General features: G+C 37.9%; 1 protein-coding gene across 1 annotated transcript in view; it reads right to left on the bottom strand.

Moving 5' to 3' along the window:
- The window catches only part of GALNTL6 (polypeptide N-acetylgalactosaminyltransferase like 6), a 1,233,119-nt gene that overhangs the window by 190,348 nt on the left and 1,026,234 nt on the right, over positions 1-16,537 (bottom strand). The window lies entirely within an intron of this gene.

Below are 16,537 nucleotides of genomic sequence, written 5' to 3'. Positions count from 1 at the left end.
TGAAGTGTAAAAGTGACTGACTTGCTGTTAAAATTAGATGTGAAAAGGGGAAGGTGGATAGATACTACACAATCATTTTGAACTTAGCTGTTTAAGATTAGAAAACAAAAGTTTGAGAATGTCTCTTTGCCTAATTAAAAACAAACTGTGGGAACCAAATCGAATCAGATAGTTTATTTACAGAGAGAAAAGATCTCCTCCTGGCTGTTATAAGATATATCAATATCTTAGATCTTTAGTGCCAAATACGTGTGTTTGGTGTCTTTCTGTGGAATTTGTACTCATATAATTTACATCCCGCGCTTTCGCTCTCTCATATCTAAAGCATTAGTAGGGCTTTGCTGGAGTTTCTAACAAGGAACGTCTGATAGTCACAGAAACAGAATCTTAGTATGCAGTATGTTCTGTAGTTCCATTTTCAAACTTTCTCTGCATGTGTGCAATCAAAGGCGATATTATTATTAAGTCTCCTCCTATGATCTGTGGCAATAGGGATTCACATAAGGATTTATGATTCCCTTCCCTGCGATCCAATTTAACAGATGTCAGAATTACTCATGTTGGAATTTTATACACAAGCCTTTATTTTTATTTTCATTTCTTCCTATTAATGTTAGTGTTTTAAAAAAAATCTCAAATTCCAGGGCACCAGGGTGGCTCAGTTGGTTAAATGTCTGACTCCTAATTTTGGCTCAGGTCATAATCTCAGGGTGGTGAGATCCAGCCCTGCTTTGGGCTCCTCATTGAGCATGGAGCCTGCTTAAGATTTTCTCTCTCCCTCTCCCTTTTGCCCCTCCCTCTGTTGTGAGTGCATGTGCTCGCATGCTCTCTCTCTTTCAAAAAAAAAAAATCTTGGGGGGTCTTGTGCCTCAGTCATTAAGCGTCTGCCTTCGGCTCAGGTCATGATCCCAGGGTTCTGGGATCGAGCCCTGCCTCGGGCTCCCTGCTCCACGGGAAGCCTGCTTCTCCCTCTCCTACTCCCCCTGCTTGTGTTCCCTCTCTTGCTGTGTCTCTCTCTGTCAAATAAATAAATAACATCTTTAAAAAAAAATCTCAATTTCCATTTTTTCTGACTGCCCGTAACTAGGCTTTACAAGTAGATCAAGTAAAAAATTACTTAGTTTTCTGATTTTTCCTATGAAAAAATACTGGTGGGGTCTTTCACAAGAGTGTTTTAGCACAAAATAGGTTTCCTTCTATTTTGTTCTCCCTGTAATGAACAGAGCTATAGAGATCAGACTACAGAAAGCAAAGATTACAGATTTGGAGTCAGAATAGACCTAGGTGGGAGGTTAGTACCAGTGAAATATATGAATATATATAAAATATATTCTCTTACCCTGAATTTCCTCACCTACAATATACAGGGAATTTCTCCTCTTAGAGTGTGGTGGGGTGGGTCCGGCTTTTGGTCAGAGACCTCACAGCGCTTGTTCAGTAAATATTCACTAAGTCAATAATTGGAGACCTCCTAGGTCGTGTGTAGTTATGAAGGGAAACAACAGCATTTCTAACTGAAGAAATGCCTTTGAATGCTCAGCCTGAAAGATGAAAAATTTGGAATTTTTATTTCTTGGTGAGATTTTGATAATTCTTCATCTTCTTTTTATTGAAAATTTAAAGAATGAAAGGTTTTGGCCAGCAATAAATGAACACAAATAACTTTATGGCCGTATCGCAGGTTCTCAACAGAAAGACTGGCTCCCAAGTGTCTCTGTCTCTTTAAGACAGATGTGCTATGCCAAAGGCCTACCTTCTGCCCCTCTCCTCTTTGCTTACCCCTTCCCTGCTCCCCCCTGTGCAAGCTGCAGAGAAGATTCCAAAGGGCTGCACAACACAGTGCCACCTGTGAATAAGACTGGAGCTTACTAACCTGTTAGGGAAATAAAGCAGAGACCTGCATCTCAGGTGTGCAATAAGAGGCAATGAGTAAGTGGCAAGTGATCAATCCCAGAGCTCTCTATATGCCAGTCTCGAAAGGCTTGCATTTGGTCAGGGTTTCTCACATAAACGTTTAAGAAGATGCCATATCTCGTTACTGTAATTTATTCAGGCTCTGAAATCCTTCTGTCTCTCCAATGTACAAACAACTGTCATTCTATAAGTTTATTTGTAAACTGATTGTTTGGACCACAGAAACATAGTGTCTCCTGGAAACGGTGTCACAACAGTCATTGGGGATGGAAAAGAGTGAACATTTGTTAAACCCACCAAAACAGTGTTTGTTTGTGTTCTTTCATTAAGCCTCACTGTTCTTTGGCAAGTACCACTGTGAGTACGGTCTTGGTCTTGGCGGTCTGGGCTGCAGGTACTTCTTTCCTCCCTGACCCCAAGGGTAACAGGGCCTCTTGGGGAGGACTAACTCTCTGTAGCTGCATATCAAGAAATGGTTCTAGAAGACAGCCACTTCCCAGGTGGTCTAACTTGGGAATCAAAGGGTTGTTGCTTACCTGGGAGTGGTTGTCCCAACTTTGGGTTTAGATTTCCCTACTTTTTAGTTTATACGAAATTCTCTGAAACTCAGCAGAGGACTATCTCTACATGTCTCCTTTCCCTCTACGCACTATCGGATTCTGTGTATTTTTCTCTGATCAAAGCTCATGTTAAAGTATGAAAAGAATTGTATGGTATGAATCCACAAAGCACAAAGGGTTTGACCCCAAATAGAGTCCCCTAATTGTTCAAATCAATTCTTTTAGTTTGAACTTTGCAGTAATCATTAAGTTGCTTTGCCTCAGAATAATGATCTGGTTGACTGCCCTTGTGAAGGGTCCATTCTCTTTCAGTAGTTCAGATGTAATTTCTAATTACCCATGACTCACAATGAAGACAGGTATCATCAGTCTAATTAGCAAATTAGACTCTCATACAGTGGAAATACTGGGGATGGTGGAGATGGCTTTAAGAACATTTTGTATTTCTTTTATATGAACAATTTCTAGATTCATTTCTAAGGTATTATTAAAATGATTTTAAACATGGTTTTATAGGATTTCAATTCAAGCATAGTGTCTTTGAAGATCCCTTTGGAGCTTTAATTTTAAATAATGACAGGAGAATTTATGGTATTTTTATAAAGCAGGCAGATTTCTTTAGGGACTATGAGACATTTGGGGAACCAGAAAATATAAGACCACTAGTTAAAACCCACTGAGTGGTATCCTGATGACCTGGACAAGTGAACACAACTTCAAATATGCCAGTTTTTGCCAGGGTTTATTGTATCATTGTGGGGCAATAGGGAATGGAAAGTTGTACTCAAGTGAAATTTTGGTGTCTTGCTACTGTGAATATTAAATTTAGCAGTTTTCTCAATGAATTTTCCTCTTTTTCTGGAGATTTCACTTAATGCTCCATGAACTTATATGGAGAATCTACCATTCACTTGTATATTTAATGTTAGGGGTAGCAACTAAACACTAAGAAAATCAACTTCATTGATTTGCACAGTCAAGAGTTGAGGACATGGGTTCTAGCCATGTTGCTGACTGGCCACATGCCTTTGGGTGGGTCACCACACCCCATTTAACCTCATTTGCCTTAGCTATGAGGAAGGAAATATGCCCAATTGGTCTTAAATATTTCTTCTAGTTCTATGATTCTATGGTTTCCCCCTGAATTTTTAATTACAGAGTAGATCTAACCCTATCAAGTACCTAGTTTTTTCACAAAAGCATCCTAATGGTTGGTATTTTGGTGTTTCTTTGGGCTATGTCTCATTTTTGAAAGCAAGAGTCAAATCAAAATAGAGCTAACGCATATCAAAAATTTAGTCAAAAAGCAAACTCCAGGGTATTTTCTTTGGTCAATACAGCATCTGTCTAATCTCCTGCGGTTCACTGTCTGTATGACTGTTACTGATGTCAAAATAATGATTTTGAAGCACCGTAAGTTCATCAAAGATTTAGGTCTGTTCAACAAGTTATGCTTATTATGTCAGAAAAATATAGTAACAGAGTTTAGACAGCTTTTTAGACTACCTCTGATTAACTGTTCCCAAAGGGACAATCTAGTGACTATCAGTATTATAGAACATGGCCAGTGTGTCCCAAGTGGAGGACCAACCAAAGGCCAAGCAAACAGCTGCCCTGTCTCAGTGGCTTTACTGAGGCTCAGCAACTTGTTATTCAGCTCCTTCTATCTCTTTGAATTCCCTAATTTACATCCCAAGGGGAGAGCAAGAGGGGCAAGGAGACACTATTTATCTGGAGATAGGGATTTCTATATTTAATTATATACCTATGGAGATGAAATGTCTTTGATGTGTATACTTTGGTGTTGGCAAAATGTAGTAGAACATGACTTTAAGATTATATAGAATATGTGCTAGTTGTTATGAGTTTTTTTTTAAGATTTTATTTATTTGAGAGAGAGAGATTGAGAACAAGCAGGCAGAGGGGCAGAGGGAGAGGGAGAAATAGACCTACTGCTGAGCAGAGAGTCTGATGCGGGGCTTGATCCCAGGACCCTGGGATCATGACCTGAGCCGAAGGCAGACGCTTAACCGACTGAGCCACCCAGATGCCCCTAGTTGTTATGAGTTCTGAAATGTAATAGAATATAAATATGTAGTAACATAAATATCTTCCTTTTCTGCTTAATCCTCACAACACAAACATACTGTTAAGTACAGCACTCAGTATTCTGGATAATTTGAGGTTATATCAGAGTGATAAGAAGTACTTCACCATTAGAGAATATATCTTTCTATTTTTTAATCCACTTGGCATATGTCATGTGTATATTTTAACCCAAAGTGGCAATGTTCAGAATAACTCTCTATACAGCAGGGCCTGTAGAGACTTTTTCTACAGTCTTTACACAGAAGAAACACAGGCATACCTCAGAGATATTGGAGGTTGGGTTCCAAACCACCACAGAAAAAACAAAATTGCAGTAAGGCAAGTCACAGGGATTTTTTTGGTTTCTGAGTGCATATACAAGTTTTATTTACACTACACTGTAGTCTATTAAGTAGGCAATAGGATTATGTCTAAAAAAATGTATATACCTAGTTGAAAAATACATTATTGCTAAAAAGTGCTAACCCTTAGTAAATTGTTATCTTTTTGCTGGTGGAAGATCTTGCCTCAATGTTGACGGCTGTTAACTAATTGGGGTGGTGGTTGCTGAAGCCTGGGGTGGCTGTGACAATTTTTTCTATAAGACAACAGTGAGGTTTGCTGCAACAGTTGACTCTTCTTTCCACAACCCATTTCACCAGAGCATGTGATATTGTTTGCTAACATTTTACCCACAGTAGAACTTCATTCAAAATTGGAGTCAAACCTCTCAAACTCTGCTGCTGCAACTAAGTTTATGTAGTATTCTAAATGCTTTGTTGTCATTTCGATAATCTTCACTGCATCCTCACCAGGAGTGGATTCTATCTCAAGAAACCACTTTCTTTGCTCGTCCATAAGAAAAAACTCCTTATCTGTTCAAGTTTGATCATGGGGTAGTAGCAATCCAGTCCCATCTTCAGGCTCTACTTCTAATTCTAGTTCTCTTGCTATTTCCACTACATCTCCAATTATTTCCTCCACTGAAGTTTTGAACCCCTCAAAGCTATCCACGAGGGTTGGAATCAACTTCTTCCAAGTTCTTGTTCATCTTGATGTTTTGAACTCTTCTCATGAATCACAAATGTTCTTAATGGCATCTAGTGAATCCTTTCCAGAAGGTTTTCAATTTACTTTGCCCATATTCATCAGAGGCATCACTATCTATGGCAGCTATAACCTTACAGAATGTATTTCTTAAGTAATAAGACTTGAAAATTGAAATTACTCCTTGACCTATGGACTGCAGAATGAATGTTGTATTAGCAAGCATGAAAATAGCATCAATCTCATTGCCTATCTCCATCGGAGCTCTAGGGTGACCAGGCACACTGTTAATGAGCAGCCATATTTTGAAAGAAATCTTTCTTTTTGAGCAGTGGATCTCAACAGTGGGCTTACAATATTTAGTAAACCATGTTGTAACCAGATGTATTGTCATCCAAGCTTTGTTTTTCCATTTATAGAGCACAGGCAGAGTAGGTTTAGCATAATTCTTTTTTTTTTTAAAGATTTTATTTTATTTGACAGAGAGAGCACAAGCAGAGAGAGAGAGAGAGAGGGAGAAGCAGGCTCCCCGCTGAGCAAGGAGCCCAATGTGGGACTCGATCCCAGGACCCTGGGATCATGACCCGGCCCGAAGGCAGCTGCTTAACCGACTGAGCCACCCAGGCGTCCCGGTTTAGCATAATTCTTAAGAGCTTAGGATTTGCAGAATGGTCAGTGAGCACTGGCTTCAGCTTAAAATCACCAGCTGCATTAGCCCCTAACAACACAGTCAGCCTGTCCTTTGAAGGTTTAAAGCCAGGCACTGACTTCTCTCTAGCTATAAAAGTCTTAGATGGCATCTTTCAAGAAAAGGCTGTTTCATCTACACTAAAAACCTGTTATCTAGTATAGCCACCTTCATTAATGATCTGAGCTGGATCTTCTCCATCAGCACTTGCTGAGAGAGAGGGAGAAACAGACTCCCTGCTGAGCAGGGGAGCCCGATGTGGGGCTTGATCCCAGGACCTTGATAACCTTGCACTCTTCTGTTATGGAGATGGCTTCTTTCCCTAAACCTCATGAACCAACCTCTGCTAGCTTCCAACTTTTCTTTACTGCTTCTTCACCTCTCCCAGTCTTTATAGAATTGAAGAGCCTTGGTCTGGATCAGGCTTTGGCTTAAGGGAATGTGGTAGCTGGTTTGGTCTTCTATCTGGACCGCTCAAACTTTCTTCACAACAGCAATAAAGCTGTTTCTCTTTTGCATCATTCATGTGTTCACTGGGGTATCACCTTGAATTTTCCTTCAAGAACTTTTTTCTTTGCATTGATAAACCGTTAGATTCAAGAGGCCGAGCTTTCAGCCTATCTCAGCTTTTGACATGCCTTCCTCGATAAACTTAATCATTTCTAACTTTTGATTTGAAATGAGAGACATGTGACTCCTTTGCTTGAACTCTTAGGATTATTAATTGGCCTAATTTCAATATTAAGGAAGGGCTCAGGGAAGAAGGAGGCCCAAGGAGAGGGAGACAATGGGGAAAGGGCTGGCCGTGGAGCAGTCAGAACACACATTTATTTATTAAATTCACTTTATATGGGTGGAGTTTGTGGCACCCCAAAACAATGACAATAGTGACCTCAAAGATCACTGTTCATGTAGCACTATAATAAATATAATAATAATGAAAAAGTTAGAAATATTATGAGAATTACCAAAATATGACACAGAGACACAAAGTGAGCAAGTGCTGTTGGAAAATGGCCTTGATAGACTTGTTTGATGTGGGATTGCCACAGACTTTCCGTTTGTAAAAATATGCAGTATCTGCAAAGTGCAATAAAGTAAAGCACAATAAAAGGATGTATGCCTGTCTACAGATTTTAAGTCTCTCACTGAGCTCCAGAAAATGGTCAATCTCTTTATTTTCTGGTTGACCACACTAAACCTGTCCCTTTTGATAGCATTCAAATATAGACATTTCACATTATCTCTAGAACACAAAAAATTCAGCCAAGAAAGCAATAACATTTGTGAAGCCATATTCAATTACCTTTATTATGATTTCCACTGGGTTCTATCTCTGAATGTCCTATTTTCTATTCTTTTAACATACAAGGCCTCGGAAGTCATTTGGGAAATAGCTGGGGACACCAAACTTAAATATATAGACAAAATGTATTCCAGCTGATATAAAAAAGAAGAGACAGAATTAGAATGTCACCCTTTTGCAACCCCTAATGAACTAATGGATCAAGCCATCAATGGCTGCTAACGTCACAAAAGAAGCTACAATCACCTAGTATGTGCCTCCTAATGAAAGAACACATCACTGCCTATAAAGTATTCTTGCGGAAAGCACTGAATGAATTTGATCATGCCTTTAGATCTAAAAACCCATTTATAGGAAATAAGGATGGGAGAATATGTCAAATGGCACATCAAGGGAATAATCAGCAAAATTCAAACTATGGGAATTTCCCTGGGGCAAAAAGCTTGATTTCTTCAACAAATAGACTAAAAGGAAAAAGAAAAGAAATGAAAAGAGAATCCTAAAGATTAAAAGATTCTTAAGAAATACAGTGTATCAACCAGTCACACTGAGAGGATCTAATATGAATCCTGATTCTACAATAGAGTTGAGAAAATAAAAAGCAGTCTCTGATGTCTGGGAACTGGTCTGATGCTCACAGCAAGGCCATCTTGTCCTTTGGAGGTAACAATCCCGCAGGACATCAACACCCAACAAAGTAACTCAGAGACCATAATAAAGTGAGACAAAAACAAGATCACCATGAAACCTACAAGATACCAAATATCCCCCTTTCTCAGCTATAATGGGTGGTTGTTACTTTTGACCAATTATATTTTTATCAAGTAGTGGAAAGAATTTGAGATTGTTTTCCCCCCAAGAGATTCATTGACTCTGTGCAATCATGGGAGGAAAGAATTGGGGACACCATTCTTCACGAGTCTTTTGCATTGCTGTGTGTTTTGTGAGGGGGGCCATGACTACCATTTGTTCCAGGTTATCTTTTCAAGGATGTTTATATAGCAAATAGATGTGGAAGGCAGAGATCATGTCCTTTCCAGAAACAAAGGGCAGGTTTATTTATAAGGCTTGGAAGGTAGAGAAATTATCTCCGTCTGTATGCTTGCTTCCCATTATAAAAGATTTGAGTTCCTTAAGTTCTAAATTCCTTCACTATAATACACCAAACTGCTCTTGCATCTTCGCACGCTGGCCTAGTCCCTGGGTGACCTGGGGGCAAGGGGAATTGACTCAGGCACCCTGATCATCATGTGGCATCCTGTGCTGTCGGTACTAAAGTTCATTGTCTCTGACCCAGGATTCTCATGTCTTTTGCCTCCATTAGACAATGGCAGGCCAACCTGCTAACTTGTAAGTAGAGTGAAATCTCAGATTCTTTGCAGTTCTTTACAGAGGGTTCTTTACAGATTCTTTGCAGTTCTTTACAGAGCCACTGACGAAGGGATCCTAAACACTCCATGGCAGTTTGGGAGTTTGTTGACCGGGGAGTGGAGAGAAATCTAGGGGAAGCAGTTGTTGATAATTACACATGCCAGACCATCCACTTCTGTATCAACTGGGGAATATGAATGCTGACTGGATATTAAATGACATTAAGGGATTATTAATTTTTTTTTAAGTAGTCTCCACGCCCAACAGGGGGCTTGAAGTCATGATCCTGAGATCAGGAGTCGAATGCTCTACCAACTGAGCCAGTTAGGCACCCCCAGACTATCCACTTCTTTCCTTGGCACAGCCTTGCTCTGCTCAGCTGAGCTCCCCCTCCCCCCATATTTCTTTCTTGTCATTTTCTCCTCCAGTTAAATCCTTTCAGTATGGGAAAATATCTCTGTCCTCACACAAAAATGTCAGAGTTAGAAATAGTGAGTTATGTTTACCTGGAGAATTCTGATACTTTTCTCTGAGCAACTCTTAGAACCCTATGTTCCCACAGAGACAACAACAGGGATGGGATACATATCAGGGTAGGGTGTTCTCTTGGCAAATAGGTAAGCCTGGATACTAGGCAAGTTCTTTGGGATCTTCTCTTTTTCACTCTTTCTCTCTCAATCTCTCTTTTTCATCCTTTGCTTAAAGAACAATTGAATTATATATTTTAAGAATAGCTTTAAATGTGTACCATATTCAGACCAACACAAAAGAAACAGAATGCCACAACACTTATTCAAATGCCCACCTCACGGCCCCTTATTGAGTAGTAAGCAGCCACAGATCTAGTGCCCATCATTTCTCCTTCTCTATATTTAGGATTGTAAATGAGTTTAAAATCTCCCATGAAATGCTCAAATATCAAAGATTATTTGTATATCTTATGAGTAAAGGCCCCAAAAGTGAAAAAAAAATTATAGGTGTCACCATATATAAAAGGTTTAAGAAGATTTTCTGAAAAAACAGTGTGTGCGTGTGTGTGTGTGTGTGTGTATGTGTGTGTATGTCTGTGTGAGAGAGATCCCCAGATAAAATATTTATTTTATTTGTCATCTTTCATATTTAGAGTATATTCTTTAAAATGATTTTGTAAGATAGTAAATAATAGATTACTTCATGCAAAATATTTTGACATTTTGGTAATAGCCTAAAAACTGCCTATATAAATGTATACATATACAAATACCTACACAAATGTAACATATCTGTGATGTAGTTTTCATTTCAGTTCATTTATCCAAATTTAATTTGTATATTCATTACTTATGTCATTTTTGAAAAGTTAATGTATATTTAGCTGTAACAAAAATATTTTAATTCTATTTTTCCTTTTCTGCAGTATTTTCTTAAAGACTTTGAAAACTGGTTTGTCTGATGTTTCAAATATTTCTTAAGTAATTTATACTTAGATTATATGATATTTTTCTAAGCATTTTATGTTTTTCAAAAGTCATGGTAATGGAAGGACTTCTGTGAATGAATAAAAGTAACATAATCTGAATATAATTTATAGTTTGTAATTGTTTGTTTACCTGAACCTAGAATGAGAACTTTGTATTCTAAGTTAGGACAAATAAAATTTACTGTAATGAAAAACTATTTTCTTTATATTATTTCTTCTGGTGCTGTAAGTTCTGCCTCAAAGAAGAAAAAGATATAAATGAAAACTGAGTAAAACTCAGAGGTCTTTTCTACGTAATACTGTTGTTGAGTGTTTTGAACTCACTGTAAATTTATCTATTTCAATACAATGGAAACATCTCTGCTTTTTAGTAATTTAGTAGTTTTATTAGATTTTAAACATTCTGTCTATTGCAAAGAATAAGCCATGTAGTTTAGAAGTTTCCATTTGGAGCAACTACATGATAATTCAGTCTAAATGCTCAAATGTAAAAATCTTACCATTAGCAAAATAAACAGTTATTGGTTCAGTATCATACTGTTCGAACCTGAAAATATTTAAGAATTTTGCTGAAGATAGTGTTAGGCTTTAGTCTATAAATATTAGAGAATAGTTTATTTATTTATTTTATTTTTTATTTTTTTTAAAGATTTTATTTGTTTGACAGAGAGAGACACAGTGAGAGAGGGAACACAAGCAGGGGGAGTGGGAGAGGGAGAAGCAGGCTTCCCACGGAGCAGGAAGCCCGATGCGGGGCTAGATCCCAGGACCCTGGGATCATGACCTGAGCCGAAGGCAGACGCTTAACGATACTGAGCCACCCAGGTGCCCTAGAGAATAGTTTAATTGTAGGAAAAGCATTACATATAATGTAATCTGTTAAATTAAACAAACCTTACATAAACATTTGAATCATCAATGTTAACATAGGAGAGCAAATCTCTAGGTTCATCTAGATCACCTCTTCCTTTCCTCCATTCAGTTTTTTAAAAAAAAAATTGTGATAAAAAACACAGAACATAAAAACACCAAGTTCACAGTTCAGTCAGTAGGCTTAAATATATTTACATTGTTGTGCAGTCTCCAGATATTTTGATCTTGCAAACTGAAACTCTATACCCGTTAATTAACCATCCCTTCCCTCTTTCCCAGCACTTGGAAACCGCCTTTCTGCTTTCTGTCTCTCTGAGTCTGACTACTCTAGCTACCTCACACAGTGGAATCCTACAGTATTTGTCTTTTTATTAATGGCTTATTTTACTTAGCATAATGTTCTCAGAGTTTAGCCGTCTTGTAGCCTATGTCAGAATTTTTTTTTGCTTTTTAGGGTGGAATATTTATCCCTTTTTCTGTCAATGGGCACGTGAGTTGTTTCCACCTTTTGGCTCTTATGCATAAGGCTGCTATGAACACAGGTATACAAATATCTCTTCCAGACGTTGTTTTCAATTCTTTTGGAAATATACCCCCAAATGGAATTACTAGACCAAATGGTAATTCTATCTTAAATTTTTTGAGATGCCACTGTACTGTTTTCCATCACAGCTGCGCCAGTTTGTGGTCCCACCAATAGCGGGTACCTATTCAGTTTTAAAGTCCTTATGATCCTTTTTGTAAGATGCATATTTAAACAAATTGCATTTCAGTGGAATGTGGAGGAACACCGTAGCAAAGGTCTTGAGAGCTACCTAAAAGTCTTGAGAACTATAAAAAAAATTTCTCCAAAGTCAGTCTTTCTAATTCACTCAGTACCAAATATTCCATAAGGAAGTAAAAGTCTGGGTACTGAAAATGATGAATACTTTCAATATAGAGATTGCAGCTATCAGAGTAAGAAAGCATCATAGACACCAAAGTTTCAAGACTCAGGGCACCTGGGTGGCTCAGTCGGTTGATTTCGGCTCAGGTCATGATCTCATGGGTCGTAGGATTGAGCCCCAAGTCAAGTTCCGCGCTCAGTGGGGAGTCTGCTTGAGATTCTCTCTCTCCTTTTGTCACCCCTCCCTCCGCCCCGTCTCTCTCTCTCTCTCTCTCAAAAAAATAAATGAATCTTTAAAAAAAAGTCTTAGGGGCACCTGGGTGGCTCAGTTGGTTAAGTGACTGCCTTCGGCTCGGGTCATGATCCTGGAGTCCCGGGATCGAGTCCCACATCGGGCTTCCTGCTCAGCAGGGAGTCTGCTTCTCCCTCTGACCCTCTTCCCTCTCGTGCTCTCTATCTCTCATTCTCTCTCTCTCAAATAAATAAATAAAACCTTTAAAAAAAATAAAAAAAATAAAAAAAAGTCTCAGGACTCAAATTGTATATGGAAAGCCTCCAGACTTGTTTCATTTCTCTCATTACAATATGAATTAATCGAGAATACCTTATTTAAAAACATCTTTCTTTCCGGTCTACACACTCCTCATGACTATCAAGTGAACACCCTCTGATTTGCGCACGTCTGTGCCACTTCCCCTCTGCACGCCTTGCCTCCTCTGGTATGTGGCCTGCGGGCTGCATCCAATGACCAGCAGTCCTCTTCCTTCTCTCAATTTTCCTTCTGCATGATCAGTTATGTCAGGGAGCTAAATGGCACTTTGCACTTAATTGTCTTAATGAATCCTCTCATATTTACCAATAAATCCTTTAAATATCTTATCTTCTCCTCATTCTTCCAAGAGCACTCACTCCTTATCTTTCAGTGGTTCCCTTAATCTCTCAGGCTGTCAAAAATGCACATTTTGTAAGATATTTGTCTTGAGATATGAGGCAACTACTTTAAAAAGCATGTTTAACAAAGAAAAAAAAACATCAAAAGAACCAGTATATTTATGCTTTTACCCTCTAAAGTTCTTAACAGTAGAAGTCTCATTCATGTATTTCTCAATTTTCTAGCTACTTCAGCAGCATCTTAATGTATTCTGCTGAATATCAGGTTATGTGATTTTAACACCGTTTTTATACTCCAACATTAATGCTACTGTTAATTATGGATTTACTTGTACCCACACGCACATTCACTGCTTGGCCAAGGAGGCTTTTGTGAACTGGTTCGATTCCTAATGACCATCTCTAAAAGTTGGGACCAAGAGTAAATTTTTCCCATAAAAACAATTATTGAGTTTTTGTAACTTGTTTTTCTAACACAAACTAAGGATGAGAAATGAAAACTCTGACCCTGAACAGTTATGGGGTAACGCTATTAATAAGGTGAAGTCACTGCTCCCAGTGAAATCAAATGCGTGTCAAATCAGCATGCTACATGGAATTCACCTCTGCATTTAAGGGACTTGTAAATTCATTTCAGCAATTTTTAGAAAACTTAAAGTGATTAAAAAACAAAACAAAACAAAACAAAAAACCAAAGCTGGGATGCCTGGGACAGGGAGAAATTAATCTTTTGCAAGCAAAAAAGCATAAAATTCAGGTAGAACAAAGAAACAAAGACAAATAAATGAAAATGCCATATACCAGCACAGATTTAAATGGGAGCAATCAAATCTCTGTCCTTTTGAAACAATTCTGGATTTCTTCCAGCTGAAAAAAGTCCGTATGATTCATGTATACATGCTAAAAGCCATTTTGTTTTTCTTCAGTTTCCTTAGAAGCATATACTGGAATTACTGGGTGGGAATGTCTCCTGGGTAGAATTACAGGGATCTCAAATTAGCGTGTGTGTGTGTGAGTGATTGAATAATGTCACCAATAACTGCCAAAACAGCCATAAAACCTGTGGGGTTTGGCTTGACTTCACAATAAATAAAGACAAATTGGAAAAATTCCTCTAAACTATTCCTTAGTGTGAGAAAAATGCTATGTCAAAATTTCAATTTAGATGAGACCAGAACTAAATTAAATACCTGGGAATTGGTCCCGTTCCCAAGGCTACCAAAACTCCAAGTTTCTAACAATACTCTTGTACTGCAATATAGAAAGAGGCATGCAGGAAATGGGCTGTCTGCCCTTGTTGAGAAAAATTGACCAGCTAAAGGTTATGTCCTCTCAGGAATTTCTCCATTTCTTGATAATGCTCTTATATAACAAAAGGGAAAGGGACCATATAAGATATTGTCTTGGTTTAAAGTTTAAAAAAGAAAATATTAAGTGGACCAAAAATGTGTCTTATGTTCTTGGATGAAAGAAAGCAATAGAATAAGCAGCAAAATATGACAAAATAATATATGAACATAATAATAATAATTATGTTAACATTTACTGAGTGCTTATAATAGCTACTCTAAGATCTATTCATGTATTCATTTACTAGATTCTCATTTTACATAGGAGAAAAATTATGCTTATTTACAAATGAGGAAAATGAAAGTGAGAAAGTTTAAGAAATTTGAACTAAGGGGGTGTCTGGCTAGCTGAGCCTGAAGAGCATGAGACCCTTGATCTCAGGGTCATGAGTTCAAGGCCCACGTGTAGAGATTACTTAAACAAACAAACAAACAAACTTAAAAATAATTTTGCCTGAGATTGTATAATAAAAGATTGTCTGGAATATTGAAAATACACAATAAATGTCAGCAATTATGTGTCAGGAGAAAATAAAAGAGTTGAACCCAGATGTATCCATCAGGAATCTTTTAAGTATAAGGGAAGTTGGTATAGGGAATTTCGTGCTTATGTTAGTATTATATAATTATTATAAAAGACCTGGAAAAATTAGGAAAGTGGAAAGAAGGCAGAAAAATCACTAAGGGTTTACCACCCCAAATCAATCACTGTTAATAAGCCAGAGGAAGACAGATACTGCATGGTATCACTTATATGTGGAATCTTTAAAAAAATGTCAAATTCATAGAAACAGAGAGTAGAAAAGTAATGGCCAGGGCTTGGGGGTAGGGGAAATAGGGAGAGATTGGTAAAAAGGCACACACTTTTAGTTATAAGATGAATGAGGTCTGAAGATCTCATGTAAGACACGGTGACTATAGTTAATAACACTGTTTTGGATCATTGAAATTTGCCAAGAGTGTTGAACTTAAATGTTCTTACCCCCCCCAACCACCCAAAAAGGTAAATAGGTGAGGTGATGGATGTATTAATAAACTTGACCGAGGGAGCCCTTTCACAATGTGTATGTATATCAAATCATCATGCTGTATACTTTAAATATCTTACAATTTTATTCGCCAATTGTACCTCAGTAAAGCTGAAAAAAAGGGTCAGTCACTGTTCATATTTTCCTTTACTGTTTTGTTGCTTATATTTAGAGCCTACTTGTTCTTTTGAATATAACATTGGAATTTTCCATGTTATCTTGAAGTATTATTTTAAATGTGCCATAATTTTTCCTTATTATTCATTTAGGTTGTTTATATTATTACAGCCATTACTATTATAAATGATATGTAATGAACATTTTTGTGAATAAATGTTTTCTGAATCTATAATTTTCCTTAGTTGAGATTCCAAGAGCTGAAAACAGTGCATTGCAAGGCCTGAGCCTTGTGAGTGAATAAGCTTCACACATTACCTAATTAGAAGACACTGAAAACTCTGTCCTTATTTTCAGTAGAAGTCAAAGAATTTGGAGTGGCCAAGGGGACTTTAATGGTCATAAAATCCATTCTCTGCTTTATTGAAAGAGAACTGAGACCACCTCTCACACCACCAAATAGCCAACGCATCAACACCTCTTATATGCTCTCCCTTTAGATGGAATGATCTATCTGTGCACCCATATAAGGTCATCCTCTGCATTTGTGCACGCAATCCCATCCTTTCTTTTCTGCTTAGAAACATGGCTCCGGTAGGTGCGCCATCTTCCCCTGCATCCTCATTTTTGGTCTTTCTTCGGAGTCACTCCTTCTTCAAAGCAAAATGTTGCAATCTCCTTTTCTTAAAAAGCAAGCCTTCTTTGACCCACACCCTCCTCTAGCTTCTATCCAGTTCATTGACTCCAATTTCCAATAGCATTTATGAAAGAATTGTCTAGACTTGCTATCTCTACTTCGTCTCCTCCCACTGTCTCTTGAATCCATGCCTTTCATTCATGTAGTCAACATGGTCTTGGGGATCTATAAACATAGCTTGTGCTAGATGCCATGACCAGGTACCTTTGGAAACTGGCAAGAATTTTGTTTTGGAGGATTCCCTTGCAAAGACATAGCTCTTA

This window comes from Callorhinus ursinus, unplaced genomic scaffold (assembly GCF_003265705.2).
Source record: "Callorhinus ursinus isolate GAN/ISIS: 27379988/994484 unplaced genomic scaffold, GSC_fseal_2.0 scaffold4, whole genome shotgun sequence".
NCBI classification, from domain to species: Eukaryota; Metazoa; Chordata; class Mammalia; order Carnivora; family Otariidae; genus Callorhinus; species Callorhinus ursinus.
Note: the sequence above shows the minus strand (reverse complement) of the source record. Positions and strands in the feature narration are given on the sequence as shown.